The following is a 19,832-nucleotide window of genomic DNA, read 5'->3' as shown; positions in this document are numbered from 1 at the left end:
GGCGCAGTGGTTGAGCATTGACCTGTGAACCAGGAGGTCATGGTTTGATTCCTGGTTGCAGGCTCGATCCCTAGTGTGGGGCAGCTGAGCAATGATTCTCTCTCATCATTGATATTTCTCTCTCTCTCTCTCTCTCTCTCTCTCTCTCTCTCTCTCTCTCTCTCGATCCCTAGTGTGGGGAGTGCAGGAGGCAGCTGAGCAATGATTCTCTCTCATCATTGATATTTCTCCCTCCCTCTCTCTCTCCCTCTTCTTCTCCCTCTCCCTTCCTCTCTGAAATCAATAAAAATATTAAAAACAAACAAACAAACAAAAACAACAAAATTGAGGGACTTTGCTTCCCTGAAGGGCCATTTGGTAAGTCTGGGGACATGTTTTGGTTGTCACCACTGGGCGGGCTGCTGCTGGCTTCTAGTAGGGAGCAGCTAACATTCTACATCGCACAGGATGGAACACACAACGAGGGATTCATTATCCTGACAAAATGGCAATAATGATGCCAGGAGAAACCCCGGGTTAGGTCACACACGAGGAACCGCTGGGGCCTGAGGGGCGGTACGCATCACCAAGTGGCTGAGAGTCGGGCTAAGCCCAAGTTCTCTGTCCCATCACACCCAGGTTTTCTCTGCCCTGTGGCCTCCTGTGGAGATAAGCGAAAGGTGAATCTGGCCGCGATATAAGACATTCAAAGGAAGAGTCATCACGTGGCTCAATTTACTTTCAGACAGATCATTACCCTCCTCAGATGGTGCCTTGAACACAGTCTTTCCGATTTGTTCACCATCCTGTCCTCCCCGCTCCTTCTTGCCTTCCCTTCCCATTACTGCTTCCCATTTCAGCTTAGCAGCTCAGCTGGGATCAGAAGAGAGGCAGGGCGAGCATGGGTCTGGATGGAGCAAGTCCCATGGCAGGGATGCCATGCTTGAAGCCGGTGACCTGGCCCAGCACAGGAGGGTCGTGCCCAGTTGACAGGGACGGTGCCCTGGGTGAGAAAAACCTAATTCATAAATGAGGGACCCATCTCTTTTTTTAAAAATAAATTTTTTTATTGATTTCAGAGAGGAAGGGAGAGGGAGAGAAACATCAATGATAGGAGAGAATCGTGGATCTGCTGCCTCTGGCACGCCCCCTACTGGGGATCAAGCTCGCAACCCAGGCATGTGCCCTGACCCGGAATCGAACCGCGACCTCCCGGTTCACAGGTCGACGCTCAACCACTGAGCCCCACCAGCCAGGCGAGGGACCCATCTCTTTTGTTTCCTGACTTTGTAGGTAACAAAGGCTCACAACCTCAAGGTGTCTTTGAAAGTCTTATCAGGAGTGGGAGGCCTCAGGTGCTCGAGGGCCAGCGTGTGTCCCAGGTGGACTCTGCCTTGTCACCAGTTTCAACCCGAATGGGGACAAAGGGCATGGAGATTCTTTGTTGAGGCCATGGCAGAGGGGGATATTCTGAAGAGTTTCCAGGCCCAGACTTGGAGCACGTGGTCCCCTAAGGAGAAACGTTCTCTCCGAGGACCACTAGGATGGGCTCCTTCCAATCGGGACCGTTTCAGAAAGCCTGCATCTCCATAATCACTATGAACATACGGGGAGATGGCATGACGAGTTAAGTGTTAGGGCAGCTCCCCAGGGACAATCGGAGGTTCTTTCTAGGTCCAGGTGCCCCCTCCCCCCAGCCCTCCCTCGATGGTTTACAGCCCAGGGCACACTGAATCGTGCCAGGAAGGGCCAGCCTGGGCCCTGCTCCCCTCGTGCCCCTCCCTACGTCCCACTGACCCGCCGGCCCACCTGCCAAAGCAATTGGAAAGGAGACCCGCGTTCGGCAAGGTCTGCGCAAAGTGCCAGCTAACAAGGGGCTGCAGCCCGTCTCGCAGTCACGGAGATTTATGATGGCAATACCCCCGGGTTCTCATAAAGGTGAGCTCTCCCTGCGAGCGGGACTTGGCTTGCGTCCCCGGCCTCGGCTCCTATAATCAAAGCCAATAGGCCTCCCTGGCCGAGACGCCGTGACTACAACTGTCCCCCTCCTTGGGGTAGCAGCTCGGCCACAAACAACCCCCCTCCCCCATCCACACGGCAGGGCCCACGCTGTCACTTCTGGTTAAAGTCACGTTTAAGATGGAGATGTGAAAAGTCACACTGTCAGTCTCAGGACCGCAGAAAGACTGGGCTGCGAGGCTGGGTTTGGCAGGCCTGGGCCTCGGGATGGGTTTGTGGACAGATGGTGTTCGGCCAGGAGTAGACCTTCTCGTGCAGCGAAGTCACAGGACCCTCCGGTCCACTCGTTCATCATGGAAAACCCGGTAATGGGTTCCATACCGCACACGGGGAGCCTCATACCAGAGCGGCTTCTCCAGCGGCTTGGGCCTGCGCCCTGCCCGTGGGTAACCTTGGCAATGGTTGCAGGGCCTTCTGACTTCTCCACGCTTCCAGGTCCCCGACGGGCCTGCCTCTGACATTCTATGGGGTGGGGGCCTGTGCTCTGATTCCTTCTGCCACAGACACAGGCTTTAAATGGAATTGGTGTGTAACCAACGTAAATATGTTCATGATATGTGTAATATATCATCCATATATACTGCATGTGTGTGTGTGTATCCATTCTTTCGGATGAAGAAGATCGTTGGTAGAAGGGCCCCATTCTTTTGAAAGAAATATTAATATCATTACGAACAAGAGAAAAGCAGTTACAGTCTTAAACCAAACAAAAGAACTCGGGCTTCAGGCAACTTCAGTCAGTGCTACTGCAAAGCCAGCATTTCAGCCTCGCCAAGAGGCCCTTGTTAGAGAGAACGAATGCAGACCTGTCCCAGCTGTGTGATTGGGCACTAGGAGATCTGTAGATATTTTAAGGAGTTTTCTGGGAAATTAAAAATGTAGGGGACTTTTATTTCTAGCAATGTGAGTAGATATCACTTAAAACAATACCAACAAGAAAGTCTTAAAATGCAGAATAAATTGTACTTTATAAATAAGTAAACGTGTATTTGAGTCTAATTTTCTCTTTATATAGTTGTATATATATAGTTATATATATTTTGTCTGGTGAATAATATACACAATATATATTTCATATCTTATATAATTACATGTTATTATATATGTTACAATGTATATTTTATATATTATGTAATTATAGGTTATAACATATTTTTATATATTATTATATATAATTATATATTTGTTATTAGATATAATATTTAGCAGACAAAAAAATCTAGTAAGGTTATTATCTAGCAATATAACATAGGAAACTGCTCTCAATAATTGGGAAAGAAAACTAATTTTCAAGTTCCCGGATTATTTACAGAATTTACAAGGATATCAAGCAATTCAAATATATTTCAAAGAACCCATATCATACAGATTCTCTCCTCTAACCACCGTGCTGTTAAGATAGAAACAAATAGTGAATAAAGTGCCGACATTGTCACTTAAGCCAGAAGGAGACTGGGTTTCCAGCTGGGGGTTTAAGGTCACGCGGCAGGCTGAGGTCAGACCTTCCTACCAGGAGCCTGAGAATGGGGCCGACCGGAGCTAACAGAGCGGTGGATCCTGGCGATGCCATTGGTCCCCTGAGCTCAGCTGTGCCTGCAATCTATTGGGCGTCTTCACTGATGCGAACCAATCAAGTCTCTTTCTGAGCCATGTGCACCGGGGGTCCTGTGACTTAGAGTCCCGAGTGATAACATCAGGATGCGGTGTTTGTGTGCTTTTCAGCTGTCAAGCATCATAGTATTTACATAAGAACACCATGCTCCGTGTCATGGCACCAAGAACTACCACCCCATTGTTTCCCTGTAACTTTTCTATCCTAACCTCCTGCTACTTCTGTCCCAAACACACAGGGTCCATCCACACTATTCTCCGCTTCTTCCCCAAGTACAGAATGCCCTGCTGTCTGCATTTTCATGGTATCCTTCATGTCCCCCCACTTCATGGCTGGCCAAAAGCTGGTTGTATGCTAAGGCCGTGCTCAAGTACATCCTAGTGTGTGATGGAATCAACTGTGAGAGCTGCTGGGATCATGTGTAGCATTTGAAATTCACAATGTGGTCTTTTCATTATTCCATTAGACCGGGAACCCCGTGATGGCGAGACTCGAGCGGGCTCCTTCCCATGCCCGGGCCAGGATGCTGGTTGACCTTCAACAAGCACTGGTGAGTTCATGAATCACCTCCTTCATTGGAAAGCAGCAAGACGAATGCAAAAGTTTATCATTGGCAAACTCATCAGGGCTTAGCCAGTAGACGATGGGGTCTAGAAACTTCCCTGGCCCTGAACGTATCTCGCACCGACTTCACAGGGGCCCTCTCTGCTTCCGCAAATGTATTTTCACAACTTTACGAAGTAGTAGAGGCCTGGCTTGGTTCCTTCTTTAAATCAGAAGAACTGGCCCCAAGGTGACATCCTCCAAAAAAAAATGCAAATTTCTTGCCACCATTTCATCTTGCCTCGTTAACACATACACACACACACACACACACACACACACACACTCCCTTGGCCTTTTGACGATTGCTTGGGATTTTCAAGAACGGTTTTCAGAGGAGACACGGGGATGGCTTCTCTCCACCTCGTGCTAGCCAAGTTCCCCTAAGCAGCCGGGCGGTTTTCCTTTCAGTTTGGGGCTGCTTTTATTTCTCCTCCTCGGTTCATTCATCACCGTGGATGCTATGCTTGGAGAGAAAGGGGATTCAGTTGCAGAACTTGCTTCCTGTTAATTCTTCCATTCCAGAACATTTTGGAAGCAGATGTAATGACTTAAATATAATAATAAAAGCAAAATAATCATATCCAGGCCACTGAGGCCAAGCGAAAATCGTTTTACCCGGTGAATTTCAATTTTCCTGTTTATAGACCTGATATAGCAATCCCTGCCTCGCTGCTTGCATCCATCAGGTGAATTAAATAATACTGGAGAGCCCTGGCCTGCGTGGCTCAGTTGGTTGGGCATCGTCCTGTGTACCAAAAGGTTGCCGGTTCGATTCCCAGTCGGCTGTGGGCTGGGTCCCCCAGTAGGGGGCGTGCAAAAGGCAGCCAATCAATGTTCCACTCTCACATGGGTGTTTCTCTCTCTTCCTCTCCCTCCTCTCTCTCTAAAAATAATTTTTTAAAAAAGATTTAAATGCTATTAGAAAGAGCATCTGAATGCCTTCCACTTCCACTGTAATATGACTCATTATTTCCCCTATTTGAATAACAGTGCTCTCTAAACATAACAACTATATATTTTAAAATGTTACATAACCCAAAACCAGAAAATTGTTCTATACCACAAACACCAGCAGCCCTAAATATTTCCATCGTATTCCATCTGAACCAGGAGTGTATTTAGGGAAGAGTTGGTAGAATGTTATTCACTGGTTTCTTTTGAGAAAGGGGAATGGTTCTGAGGCATTTTCATTGTATCCACAGCATGAAGCTCACAGTAAGTAGTAAACATCGGTCAAATTCGTCAACAAATGACATCAGAAATGGGGTTAAGAAACCCCAAATCTGGGAGGACACTGAGCTTTAATAAATACGTGTGGGGGCAGAAATGACAGGCCAACAACCCTGGGGAGAACACTAGCCTGAGGGTGTTTCTGTTCCTGCTACAAAAAGCTCCGCGTCCGTCCATCGCTGCTGGAGAAACGGGGTCTCAGGTCCTAAAGGCATCATCATGAATAAACAAAACCGAACAGAAACTCACAACAACTACAACAGAAGTCTTGGGGTTCAGTGTGGTGCTGATAGTCGATATGTTTATCTCCTCTCCCAGCCACGGTCCCACCAAAATGACCAAAACGGTTCTACAGGATAGCATTGTGCCTTCTCGTTCAGCGCATCCTCTGTACCAGCTGATTTTTTAAATTCACATCTACGTGTAATTTCATTAAAGGCATAAATAAGGAACAGCTAGAGCTCTCAGAAACATCTGTGCTTTGACAAGCAAAGGGGGAAAGGAAGAGACTCCTAAACAATGGCAACTATCAGTTTGGAGTAACTAAAAAAAATAAAAAATAAAAACAAAAGTAAGTAAATGGATAAAAGGAGCCAGGAGATAGGAAAGGTGTCCACGAAACTGCTACCTCTGGTGACGTTTCTTTGCCGGCCGCAAGCACAGCACTCCTTCCCCAGGGCCGACCCGAGTCCCTCGGTGGTACATTCTGGACCATTACACTGTCACTCCCAGTTCTGGGAGGAAAGAAATCAACTGCTTTCTCGCACTTCCCGGGAGAGAGATGCTTCAGCCGTGTCAGGGCCAAGGCTCGAAATCGAAGTGCACACTCAGGTAGAAACTGCAGCATCCAAAAGTCACTGCAGAGAGCGGCCGCCAGCTCAGAACGCCATGCGTCTGTTTTTAACCAAAAAGAACCTCTCTGGGAGCAGAAACCTGTTTGCACGCTAGGAACCCTGGATGTTACGAACACCAGATGATGAGGTTTGGGAACAGGACATGTTTGTGTGTATGTCTGTGTGTGTGTGTGTATGTGTTTCAAATGTATTGATTTTTTTACAGAGAAGAAGGGAAAGGGATAGAGAGTTAGAAACATCGATGAGTGAGAAACATCAATCAGCTGCCTCCTGCACACCCCCTACTGGGGATGTGCCCGCAACCAAGGTACATGCCCTTGACCGGAATCGAACCTGGGACCTTTCAGTCCACAGGCCGACGCTCTATCCACTGAGCCAAACCGGTCAGGGCTAGGACATGTGTGTTTTTTTTCCCCACCATTTTCCAAATCCATGGGCCACTTACTGCCCCCAGTGAGTTCTTCCCGACAACATTAGAAGATAAACACAAGGTCCAACTGGTTACTCCTGCTTAGATGAGGAATTGAAAACTATTCGGTTTGGCTTCGAGAATTTACTTCGCATTCGCACAGTTATACTCACTTGGGGAGCGTTGCTCTGGCTTCGGAAAGTAACTCTGCAGTTAGTTAAGCAGTAAGTACATTGCACTGGCAGGACTGCTCGTGTGAAGACGGCCACCTGGTGGTCAAGGCGGGGAACTGCATCCCAGCAAAATTCTTCTGAGGGTGTCTCCCCCCCCTCCCAGACCCCCTCCCCTCCTGCTTTCTGGGTACAGACTGCTGTTGATGGTGGACAGGCTGCAGCTGTAGGAAAGGGAGTCTCAAGTTCAAGTCAGAAGATTTCCAGAGCAGTTACATCAACGCCATGAAAGCTCCAGGTCACAAGTTCTCTAAATTATTTACAAAGCCAACCCGTGTGGCGTGCTAACCATTTTTAACAGCAACGAAGCTCTCTTCCGCGGGGATGCCGAACAGGAGCCTTGGCGTTTGGGAGTCAGGTTTAATCTCCACCTCAAGCCTCCTGGACTTCCTCGGCCGGCCGGGCTGACGAGCTTCTGTTTTCTCTTGCCGAGAAAGAAAGAAAGAAGGGGTGAGATGCCTTTGGCACCACAAAAGCAAGCATCCTGAGCTTCTAAATATTGCCTTGCCCCCAAACCGACCTTGCTTAGCTCCAAATCCAACTCTGCAAGACAAAAATACGGAACTGGAAAGAAAAGAGAGAAAGAAAAAAGAAAGGAAAGCAAAAGCCTTTTTTCTGGCCGCCCCTGGTTCTGAACGTTGCTCTCTTTCATGTTTAAAGTCTGGGGATAAGTTTCTGGAAGCCGATAGAGAGCGGACTAGTCCCCCAGCCTCCTCGGGGCATGCTGGGTGTCGGACAGGGTGAAATCAAACCACAGGCCCTCATTGTAAGGTTTGCAGCTGGAGAGGAGGAGGAGAGATTTGCATCGGACACAATGTGTCTTCTAGAAGGATCAGGGACACACCCCAAAGCTGGGATTCCCTGATTTCCCCTCAAGCTACCCCGGGAGAGAATCAGCCACGTGCTGGGCTGGCTCCCTGACACGTCTCCATTCTGCATCCTTATTATGGTGGTGGTCATACGAATCTATAAAGATGTTAAACTTCATAGAGCCGTACACCGAAGAAAGGAGGTCAATGTTAGCATATGATAATGTAAAAGAATAAAAATAAAAACCTCAGTAAGAGCCAACACAGTCCCATTTGACTTTGGTGTTCACGGTTGATTGTCCTTCTCGCCTTTCCTTAACATCCTCCTTCAGCCAACACTGCCCGCAGGACTGGGAGATGTGAGGCAGGTGGGAGGCACAAGGCCTGAGGCTCAGGGCTCACAACCTGGGCAGGGAACGAAGACCCAGAGGTGCAGAGATGTCAACGAGTTACCCCATACAAGTTCAAGGTCATGGTCGCCAGTGGTTGTAAGCCCCAAGAATGTTTTCTGAACTCTGACCAGGAAGGAATAACTATTTGTGCTGACTGGTTTCTTACCACATATACTCTGGGGGATGATTTTGAAGACTCCCTTGCTTTGACCTAAATATCTATTAATTGAAAAAAAAAATCCCATTAGGCATGGTGTGTGCTAGATGGCCAGTTTATTAAAACATGTCTATTCCACTTGTATCTATAATAATAAAAGCGTAATATGCTAGTTCCGTGGTTCTCAACCTTCTGGCCCTTTAAATACATTTTCTCATGTTGTGACCCCAACCATAAAATTATTTTCGTTGCTACTTCATAACTGTAATGTTGCTGCTGTTATGAATTGTAATGTAAATATCTGATATGCAGGATGGTCTTAGGCGACCCCTGTGAAAGGGTTGTTCGACTGCCAAAGGGGTCGCGACCCATAGATTGAGAACCACTGTGCTAGTTAGACCGGACAGCCAAACAACCTTCCGGACGACCTTCCGGACGACCTTCCCGACAAAGCTGGGGCTGCGAGGGCCGAGCCCCTTGCACGAATTTCGTGCACCGGGCCCCTAGTATTCTAATGACTAGTACTCGGACACATAGCAGTCCCATCACTCATGACACAGCTATTAAGTAAATGGAAGATGACACCAACACGGCATTTTAATCATCGCACACCTTTCCAGTGTCATTTTCTATGTAGCTAGCACAGTCACTGGAATAGCCTCTCTCCCAGGCATTCGGAGATGAAGGCTGTATCTCCATCCATGTGCCCCGCCCATGCTCCTGTGTCCGGGGGCACGTCCGCAGGGAAAGTCCCTACAAGTGAGTCAGAATGACTGGTCTTGCCCCGTGGCGTCGGTGTCGGAAGCCGAAGACCATGGCGTACCCGCTCCGTATCTGCAGGAAATAAGGACCAGGAATGCGAATGCGGATCCTTTTTAGAAAACCACTAATCCTGCTATGATAAGTGGCCGGGCAGCTATTCAAGCGGGGTGTTTGCACTGCCATGGAAACAGACAAACGTGGTGTTTTCCTGCCTTCTAAATTCAGCGTCCGCATCCAGATATAAATATGCTGACCGTTAGGAATCCGGTTTCCCAAAGTCAGCCTGACTCGGGGTCCGTATCGGTGACCTGAAGGTCTCTCACCACAGCCCGATGCGAATCCGAGACCATGAAGCTCCTTGTTTGTTGAAAAAGAAAAGTCATTGTTTTTTAGTCCTATCTGGGCGAACGTGAAGTTCAAAGCCAACATCCCCCAGCGGGGCTCAGCTCCTGGGATCCCGGGTCAGACCATTTCTGTTTAGAAGATACTTTCCTAAAGTAAGTGCTAAGTATTTTAGGCAAAGAAACCCAGCTGTGAAAATACTGGTAACGTTTGCACAGTTGTTTTATATGTGGATTTATTTTTACTTGCACTTAATTCAGTGCAATTTTGGGAAGAGAAGTCCCCTCCGCCCCCTCCCTCCCTCCCTCCCTCCCTCCCCATCGCTTATTCTTGCTGACCCTCCCGGGGTCGTCTGAGAAATGACAGTCTCCCTCTTTAATTCTTTGGGGTCGCAAGTGTTCTGCATCACGGCACACCCTCGACTAATTAGCATTAATAAGTGATGCTGAGAGAAAGAACCCTGGAGAGAAAGCGGGGCTGTTTGTGCCAAATTGGAGTGGACCCAACTGGCGAAACTTTCCAGTGTACTTTCCTCCGCTCAGGCCTCCAGTGCGTTCCCGCTGCCTGAGCATCCATTCCTGACATGGGGTCCTGGACGCCCCGTGAGGTCCATGGCCCTGTGTGCTCTTTGTTGCCAGAGTTTTTTGGGATTGGTATTTTTTTTTTTTTACTTTCTTAGCTGTATGGTGATAAGACGACCATTTCTGCCTCCTACGATCCTAAGATACTTAAGCAGAGATGGAGCAAACATTAACTCATGATTTATTGAGCACCTACTGTGTGCAAGGCATTGGGCTAGGTCAGTGGTCGGCAAACTCATTAGTCAACAGAGCCAAATATCAACAGTACGACGATTGAAATTTCTTTTGAGAGCCAAATTTTTTTAACTTAAACTATATAGGTAGGTACATTGTTATTAACTTAATGAGGGTACTCCTAAGGCTTAGGAAGAGCCACACTCAAGGGGCCAAAGAGCCGCATGTGGCTCGCGAGCCGCAGTTTGCCGACCACGGGGCTAGGTACAGACAGTAGAGGTTTGCAGAATGAACGGGATTTCACACACAGTAGGACAGGGCAGGTGTGCTGAGCAGCAGAAGGTGTGGCTCCCATGCACTGAAAGGTCGCTGGTTCGATTCCTGGTCAGAACTCATACCCAGGTTGTAGGTTCAATCCCTGCAGCAGCCAATCAATGTTTCACTCTCTCTCCTTCTCTCTCTCTAAAAAAAGTCAATAAAATCATATTATTTTAAAAAAGAAAGAAAGCGAAAGGCAAGCCACAGTTTGGGAGAAAATATTGGCAAAGCACATGTGTGGTGAAAAAACTGTTTTCAGAATATAAGGAATTTTTACAAATTAATAAGAAAACAAACCAAAATTCAGGCTGAATATTTTAACAGACACTTTATCAAAGAGCATATATAAATACCAATTAACCACATGAAAAGATGTTCAGTGTCATTAGTCATTAGTGAAATGTAAATGAAACTGTAACAGGATGTCATTTGCATTAGTTTTCCCAAGAACGGACCCATGCCTAGTAACAGGATGAAGAAGTGAGTGAATAAATGTGCTACCTATAGTCAGAAAGAAAAGAAGATACAGTGTGCTAAAAAGTGGTAACAATTTAAAATAAGTTCCCCGTTAAAATCGGAATCAGAATTTTCACCGGGGCATTTTTATCCAAACCCAACCCTAAATAACTGCCATTTTTAAACCAAATAATAAATACCCCTTAGTCCCAAGTCCATTACGGACTGGCAGTGTGTCTTAAACCCCATCCCTGGGGCAGCTCAGGCCTTGGGTCACGCTGCCTGTGCATGTGTGTTCCCTTCAACAGCTCTGAATACACTCCACACAGCCTCAGGCAGAGAGCTGCCCAAGTGGTTATGTTATTTGTTTGGTTTTGTCACCAAAAGAAAAAGAAAGAAAACAGGAAAGAAAGCTTAAGATTAAAATGAATAAATAAATAAAATGCTCTCATTCTTGGGAATTAATTTTCACCCATAGGTTTCAAGTAAGAAACCTGTGGGAGTTTTTAACGATTGTATGTTATTTCCTCCCTATAAGGCTCGGAGGACATAAGACACAAAAGAAGTCGCCCACAGAGGTTGGCGAGTCCACGAAGCCCACGGCAGGCTCCTGAGGACAATGGAAACCTCCCCTGGACACACAAAGCCCTCGGCTTCCAAGAAGAGTCTTGTAGAAGGAAGGTACCGTTTTGCGTCCAACGCGTGCATTCTGTTCAGAACTCTAGTCCCAACTCGGGTTTAAAATACTGAGTCCAAAGAAAGTTGACATGGTTCACGTTTTTAAAATTAAGGAATATTTTTTGCTGTTTTTATAGTTGGCTAGAATATTGCAGTGCTGTCTTATTAGTAGGGGATAATTCTGGAATACATAAATAGGGGACTTCATAAAAACCTTTTAGCCCGGCCGGTGTGGCTCTCTTGGTGGAGCGTCGACCCATGCACCAGGAAGTTGCTGGTTCGATTCCCAGTCAGAGCACTTGCCTGGGTTTGGGGCTCGATCACCAGTGGGGGCCGTGCAGGAGGCAGCCGATCAATGATTCTCTCTCATCATTGATGTTTCTATCTCTCTCTCCCTCTCCCTTCCTGTCTCTGAAATCAATAAAAACATACTTTTTAAAAGTCAGTCAGATGTAAACCCTGTCCTTAAATTTTAGCATTTGCTAAACTGATAAGAAAAACGAAAGATCTTTGCTGAGGGCAGGGAGGAGTCCCTTCCATCTGGGAGGTCCAGGATGGCTCAAGTGGGGTTGGGTCTCAGAGGATGAATCTGATTTGAATTGGTATAGATGAGGGCAGTGTACTCCTGGCCAAGAGGATTGAATGAGAACAGCAGAAGAGAAGTGAATCATGGGTGGCAAGTATGCGGGCTTGATCCGTGGTCTTGTTTGAACTCTACGGCTCTGAGACCGAGTATATCATGCTCATTGCACGGATTGAGACGATGAAACCCACTGAGCGTTGCGGAAGATCCCTTGGACATCTGTGTGCAAGGTATGGCATCACCATGGCAACTGGAGACTCTCCCCATTGTCAAGGCCATGGCCGTAGTCCAAGGGACAACGGATGAAGACCTGGATTGGAGGAGAGAGGATGAAGGCAGGTGTGTGGCAGGGCTCAGGAGCTAGAGATTGCATGTGAAAGGCAAGAAAAAAACAATAGACGCTAAGGTTTGCACCCTGGATGGCGCTGAGGGCCATGGTGCCACTAACGGGAAGGGGCGGGGGAAGCGAGGGCCTTGGTGATGGATTTGGTTTGGAACCTGCTGGGCTCATAGGACAGCCGGCTGTAGCGCTACTGCTGATGATGGGCAAGGGGAGGCCAGAATCCAAGATGCAGACACTTAAAAGCCGAGATGTAATAGGAGTTAATAATAGGCCAGTAGCTGACACGTTTCCCTAAACCGGCTACTGCAGAGAGCCGAGTCATGGAGATAGAACAGGACAACGAGACTCCCAAGTTCTGTAGCTCTGGGGTTTTTTAAAATTTATTATCATTCAGCCCTTTTGCTCAAAAGTATGTTTGGTGAAGATGAATGAAGTAGGAATAGCTGTTCAAGATGCTCATTTTACTTTGGGGGGAGAAACTTTTATTTCAGAGCAATGACGTGTGTGTGTGTGTGTGTGTGTGTGTGTGGTTTTTCGCTAACAACAAAATAGAACCAAAGCAGTTTTCGTGACCTGTCCTTCAAAATTGAATGACTGGTAGCATTTTTTTGTTGTTGTTTTTAAATCCCGAAAGCAAATGACTTCCTCTCCCATCCAAAGCATAAATCACAATTGTGCTTGCTTTCTCGGGCTTCTGCCTTATGTCAAATTAACAGCTTTCGAAAGAAGCACATATTTCCAGCTGACCTGCACTTGGACCTCACATTTCTTCCCCGAAACTGTTCTCAGACTCTCCCATCACGCGGGAGACGGGGGACGCACTTTCCGAATCTGCTGTGTGTGGCCCGGAATCCGTCCTCCAGCCCCTGGCCCTTAATCACCCGACGGCACGGGGGCCCCTTTTGGCTAATGAATCCTTCTCTCCAAGTCTCCCTTCCTCCTAATGAGCGCTAATAAAACGCACTTAACTCCACTAATGCAACCAAAAACTCGGCCCCATTTCATTGTATCTACTTAATAAGAGCCTTGTCTCCTATTGAATTACAGCCTGGGCAGCCGAAGCATTCTACCGGGAGGACTGGGGCCGGGAGAAGGGAGGATCATGTGCTCTAATTTGGACATTCCTCTTTAATATGCCCGCAGTCCTGTGTGATTGCTTCATTCACTTCGCCCCGCGAGTCTGAGCCTTCTGCCAACTGTTTTTGCAGAATTTACTGCAATGCTAGGCAACCAATCCCACCACACAAGCTGGGAATATAGCGTTGCTTTTCCTGGGACCCAGCCCCTAGCAGTTGTTTGGGGAGAGGCGACGTGCAAGGGAACAGATACGGTTACCAAAGGGAAGCGCGTCCGGAGGCACCTCCTTTTATAACTCAGTTACAGTAAATCCGATTCTCAGCGAGCACATCTTTCCCCCCCAAATTGTTTATGGTCTAATTTCAGAAGCGATTCTTCCTCTTCTTCCTCTTTTTCTTTTCTTCTTCTCCTCCTCCTCCTCCTCTTCCTCCTCCTCTTCTTCCTCCTCTTCCTCCTCCTCCTCTTCCTCCTCCTCTTCTTCCTCCTCCTCCTTCTCCTCCTCTTCCTCCTCCTCCTCCTCAACCGAGAATATTTTCCCATGGATTTTTTGAGAGAGTGGAAGAGAGGGAGAGACAGAGAGAAACATCGATGTGAGAGAGACACATCAATTGGTTGCCTCCTGCACGCACCCCGACCAGGGAACCTCAACCAAGGTACATGCCCTTGACCGGAATTGAACCCAGGACCTTTTATCTACTGAGCCAAACCAGCTAGGGCCAGAAGCAATTCACCTTGACGGTTAGATTTATCGTCAATGAGCAGTGCTGTCTGATCTCCCATTTAGCCGAGCAAAGAACTTCTCTGCCTTCTTTTGAACCAGCCCCGCACTCAGGGACAGATACCTGCAGAACACTCTCCATGTAAAGAAAGCAATCATTTTTTCTTTGGAATCAATCGTGCTGGAAGGCATTGGTTGTAGGGTTTCGGCCGGTTGGGCTTTCTTAAGGTAAAACACATCGATGGTCTCATGAGTGGAAATTGGAGGTCAGAGCCTTCACTGTCACTCTCTCCATCGAATTCAGCGACGATGGCAGTGTTCCTGGTCCCCCTGCCACCTGAGGCAGGTCACGTGAATTTGGAGACATTCCCATCTGCATCGATTCTTAAGGTACCGGATTCTCTCCTCTTCGACGGCCTGCTTATTGAACTGGTTGATACACTTCTCTTGGGTTTGTAAAGAAGTTTAAAAAAATTGTGACTTTTCCTTGACTTTATGAAGGGAAAAGACGTTGGAGGGGAATTGGGAGACTTTCCTTCATCTTTTTGGTTTTTTTAATCCTGACCTGAGGATATTTTTTTTCCCATTGATTTTTTTAGAGAGAGTGGAAAGAGGAGGAAGAGAAGAAGAATGGGGAGGGGGAGGAGGAGGAGGAGGAGGAGGAGGGGAGAAAGAGAAATGTTGATGTGAAAGAGACACATTGATTGGTTGCCTCCCGCACATGCCCCTACTGGGGCTGGGGACCTGCAACCAAGGTACGTACCCTTGACGGGGAATCGAACCCGTGACCCTTTGGTCAGCAGGCTGAGGCTCTAACCACTGAGCAAAACCCACCAGGGCTCCTTCATCTCTTTTATGTTTATTCAGAAAAACCTATAGACGTGAAAATAGTTTATAAATTGTTCAGGAAAATAACAGTGTAAAGGAGTAACAGTGATCTCTTGAGACCTTGTATTTGGTCACCTGACAAGAACAGAGGTGAAGAGGGCAGGAGCCCATTCGCTAGTAGCGATCATCCAAGATCCATTAAGATCAGAACGTTATTGTTGCTGAATTTCTAATGAATGGCCTGAATCAAGAGTTAGTTGCGACAAACTAAAAAGTATAACGACTCTCTTCTCTTCTCCCTGCTACTCCTCGGTGGGTGAAGTGAAGAGAGGTCCTGGGCCCTGGCCCGGTGGCTCAGTTGGTTAGAGCATCGTCCTGATACCCCAAGGTTGTGGGTTCAATCTCCAGTCAGGGCACATACAAGAAGCAACCAGTGGATGCGTCAATATGTGGGACAACAAATCAATGTCTGTCTCTCTCCTTCTCTCTCTCTCTCTCTCTCTCTCTCTCTCTCTCTCTCTCTCCCCCCTTCTCTCTCTCCCTTCTCCTCTGTCTATCAATGAATGAACATGTCCTCAGGTGAGGATTAAAAAAAATAATATTAAAAAAGGAAAAGAAAAAAAAGAGAGCCAATATGTAGTGGTTTTTGGTGTGTTTTTTTAATTTTGGTGATAGGAAGTATTAATATGAAAATATGTTTCATATCATTCATTTTTCTCTTGTTTTGAAACTGTGGTTTTCGATTGTTTATTTATAAACCCTGCTAAATAATTTTACATTAAATCTGTCCAACGAATTCTATTTCCAGTGTGCTGGGAGAGAACATGTTTCTAAGTAATTTGTGGTTCAGACTACATTTGTTCAAAGGCCAGTGAAAAAATAACCTCATGTAAGCTTCCGAGAAAGCAAATCAGCCATTAGGTTTTTCTTACACAAACAAACCCAGACTCAGAAGGATACCCGTTTAGAAAGCGAATCTTTTCTGTAAACGGAGGGAAGAGTCGCATTTGTCTACACGGAGCCGTTGCCAGGAGTGGCTGGGATGACTGGTCCACGCGCAGAGGCCCCGAGACACCGGGCCATTGGGCTCACGTAACTGTGAGAAGGAGCTCAGTTATTCCAGGGAAGAAACTAGACAAGGAAGAGGCTTGCTGCCTCCCTCATGCGCCCAGGCTTCTAAGGCACCGGGCTCTGTGCGCCCGCCCGGGATGAAATGCAGGTCTGGCTGGACCCGCCGGGGCTGGGGCCTGAGGGAAGGGCTTCTGGAAAGAACCAAGACTCCGGTGGGGGTCAAGGAAAAGCAGTCATGGCCTCTGTTCCAGTCCTAGAAAAGGAAGTGGCTTTGTTCATAAAAAGAAGGGAGCATGGCCCTGACCGGTTTGGCTCAGTGGATAGAGCGCCGGCCTGCGGACTGAAGGGTCCCGGGTTTGATTCCGGTCAAGGACATGTACCTTGGTTGCGGGCACATCCCCAGTGGGGAGTGTGCAGGGGGCAGCTGATCGATGTTTCTCTCTCATCGATGTTTCTAACTCTCTATCCTTCTCCCTTCCTCTATGTAAAAAATCAATAGAATATATATATATATTTTTTTTTTTTTTTTTAAAAAACGAAGAGAGAATGTAGGCTTAGTTGGTTTTCAAAAATAATTTGTTTAATTTTTGAGAGAGAGGAAGGGAAGGAGAGAGAAAGAGAGAGAGAGAAACATGGATTCATTGCCCGCTGTTGATGCATTCATCGGTTGATTGGTTTATGTGCCCGGACCCAGGATGAATCCGAAGCCTTGGGGTGTCAGGGTGATGCACTAACCCATTGACTTACCTGGCCAGGGCCAGGCTCCGTTTAATCGTTGTTTCTTTGGGCACTAACTCGGTATCATTCGTGTAGTTGTTAAAAGTCACTGTTAGCGACCCTTCTGGGTCGGAGACCCAGACCAAGGTCCTTCTGCCCAGTGCTGTTCACGCCAATAGACTGAAGCCGAGTTTGGCCCAGCAGAGCAGAAACTTGGTTCTGTGACCAAGGAATGGGGAAGGGTGAGCTCATGCCCCAGGGACACCTCCCAGTGGGAGGAGCCTCCTGTATTCACAGGCTGTGGTGAGGGATGGTGACTAAATGCTTCAGGCGTGCTGAGTCATTCTGTTGCACTTGGCCCTTTTGCTCACGGTCCTTTTTGCACACAATACCCCACTGCCATCTTGGTTTTTGCACTCGGCACCTTTGGGTTTTGCACTCGGCACCTGGGTCTTTGCACTGGGCACTCTTCATGTTGCTGTGGGAATCCTTTTCAGTTCCTGGAAGCGAGCATAGCACATGACATAGTTTAGATTCTTTTAGATACTGGTCCAGTGACATCACTACCATCTCCCCCTCCCCAAACCTGGGTGGCCTTCCCAGCCACACTGGCCTCTTTCCGTCTGTTGTGTGGCTGGAATCTCCAGTGACACCCAAGGATTGCCCTCTGAGCGGCCTAGCTCCTTTCTTGAAGGAGGGACCCACGTCTGTCATTTCACTGCTCTCCCGGCCCCGAGAGCCACACTTCGCATGCCGTTCATGTCCAATAAATGTTTGCTCAATCGCTGTCGCTCAGGGACTTTAATTATTAAAAAGCAAACGCTCTCAGAGAACAAAGAATTCTCGGTCCTTTCAAGTGTCAGAGTCTAATTAATAATCTGTCCAGCAGCTACGTGAGCTTGAGTTAATCACTTAACCTCTTGGGACCTCGATTTTTTCTCTGAGAAATGCAGACGATAACAAGTGCCGCCCTGCGTCTTTGGAACTAGATGAGAGAGGAGGTGAGGAAGCCTTCAGTCAAGTCTACCTGTTGCACCCTTGCTAGGGGTCCCAAATTCGGGGGGGGGGGGTGAATAGGTGAGGGAGAAGTGAAGGGACCTGGATGGGTAGGAAGCATGGGGAAGACTCACTGAGCCATTGCCACCTTCCCCCCACCCCCACCCCCATTGCCTCCGAACAGGTGAGGGGATGGGGGTAGGGATGGGAGAGAGAACCAAACACCTTAGCAATGTCATGGTTGTTTACTGTTTTCACCCGTGTAATAATCAATCAATGCGAGGTTTGTCATTTTAATTAGTCTTCTTTCAGTGGGAAAGTCAAGCTGGTTAAGTGCTGATAGCGAGCTGAAAAATGACCTGAGAACAAGTGTCCGGCATGAGGCTCAGGGTCCTGGCTGGAAAGCGCGGGTCACTGGGGGTGGGGAGGAGTGCGTGACCAGCACTCCCCCTCAGAAAGGGAGGAATCTGGTTGGTTCCAAGGCTGTCAGGAGGGTGTGGGGGGAGCTGAATTGGTCCTTTCCCCCTTGCTCCTCATCGAGACCTGTGGGCGCCTTGGGAAGGTAGGGCGGGGGCGGGGGGGGGAGGAGAAACGAGGGGATAAACCTATCTGGTCTAACATGAGGATGCAGAAATAAAAGATACAAGAGACTTGGGGATCCCCGCCCTCTAAAATGAGAACAGGGGAAACTGAGTAAAGCAAATCAAAGCTCTAAGTTCGGCCAAGAAAATGTTGACTGATTTTCCTGCCTGGAAACTCGCTGTGTCACAGGGAAGCCCGTTGCTTGCAACGACTCGGGGAAGACTCCAAGCAAGGCTCTTGCAAAGACGGGGCTGCACAGCAGGCTGGCTGGCTGGTTGAGGGAGCTCGCTGTTGTATCCCAGCCAGACGATGAAGGGGAAATGGCCCGCCCTCCAGACGCAGAGTCCTGGTAGACCTTTCTAGAAGCGGCTTTTTCTTTTTCCAGCAACGTCCAGACTGGTCACTGACTTTCTCCTCATGATCAGATTTGGCAGTAACCAGGCGCCTCTTAGAAGAATCTTTATTCTTCTATTTACTGTGTGTCTGTAGGGAAATTACTCAACATTGTGAGCCTTGCTTTCTTGTATACGATGGAAACAAATACCGATTCTACTGCCTCACAGAACTGTTCTGGGGTATGGCAATAGGTTGCAAACTGCAAAGCACAGTAGAACAATGAATTATTGCTGTTGTTGTTGTAATAAAAAGCTATTTTTTGAATTTTATGGAGCTTCCACATTTGGAAGAGCTCCTAAATTTCACCTAGTCCAAATCGTCCTCCAGTTCCAATCTTTTTGACCATTTTTTTAAATGAAATAATTGTCCACCCTTTCCCTGAAACTTCAGGAAGATTGACTGTGCTCCAAGGAATTGTGGGCCACATATGGACAGCTCTACTCCTTTACGCTCCAGTTATCAAGTGGAATAGAGATCTTTCTACCCTTTAGTACTAACTCTGCCTTCTTGAACCTCAGTTCCGTTTCCAACAGGGTAGCCCTTTACAGAGGGCTTTGCCTAGTTCTGAAACCTGCATACGATTAGGCTAACCTAAGGCTTGGCCCTTGGGACGCCCTCAAGTGGCCAGTCCTAGGTAGGGACTGCGTCCTGGGGTCTTTCCTCTCCGTGTGTTAACTTATCCTGCCTCTCCTTATGTTTCCAGAAAGGTTCTACATGGTAGATTAGTATATTAGATTCATGCTCAGAAATATCCACTCCCTCCTCATAACCTCCATGGGAAGAATTTCATTCCCTATCCCCATCGATGGTGAACTTGGCCCCGTGAGTTATTTCGGCCAATGGGGTATCAGCCACCAGAAAGCAGTAGAGTCTTGAAAAGTGTCTTCTAAGAGCTGACACTCTTGAGCCTCTG

The sequence above is a fragment of the Myotis daubentonii genome, chromosome 20 (genome assembly GCF_963259705.1).
Source record: "Myotis daubentonii chromosome 20, mMyoDau2.1, whole genome shotgun sequence".
NCBI lineage: Eukaryota > Metazoa > Chordata > Mammalia > Chiroptera > Vespertilionidae > Myotis > Myotis daubentonii.
Note: the sequence above shows the minus strand (reverse complement) of the source record.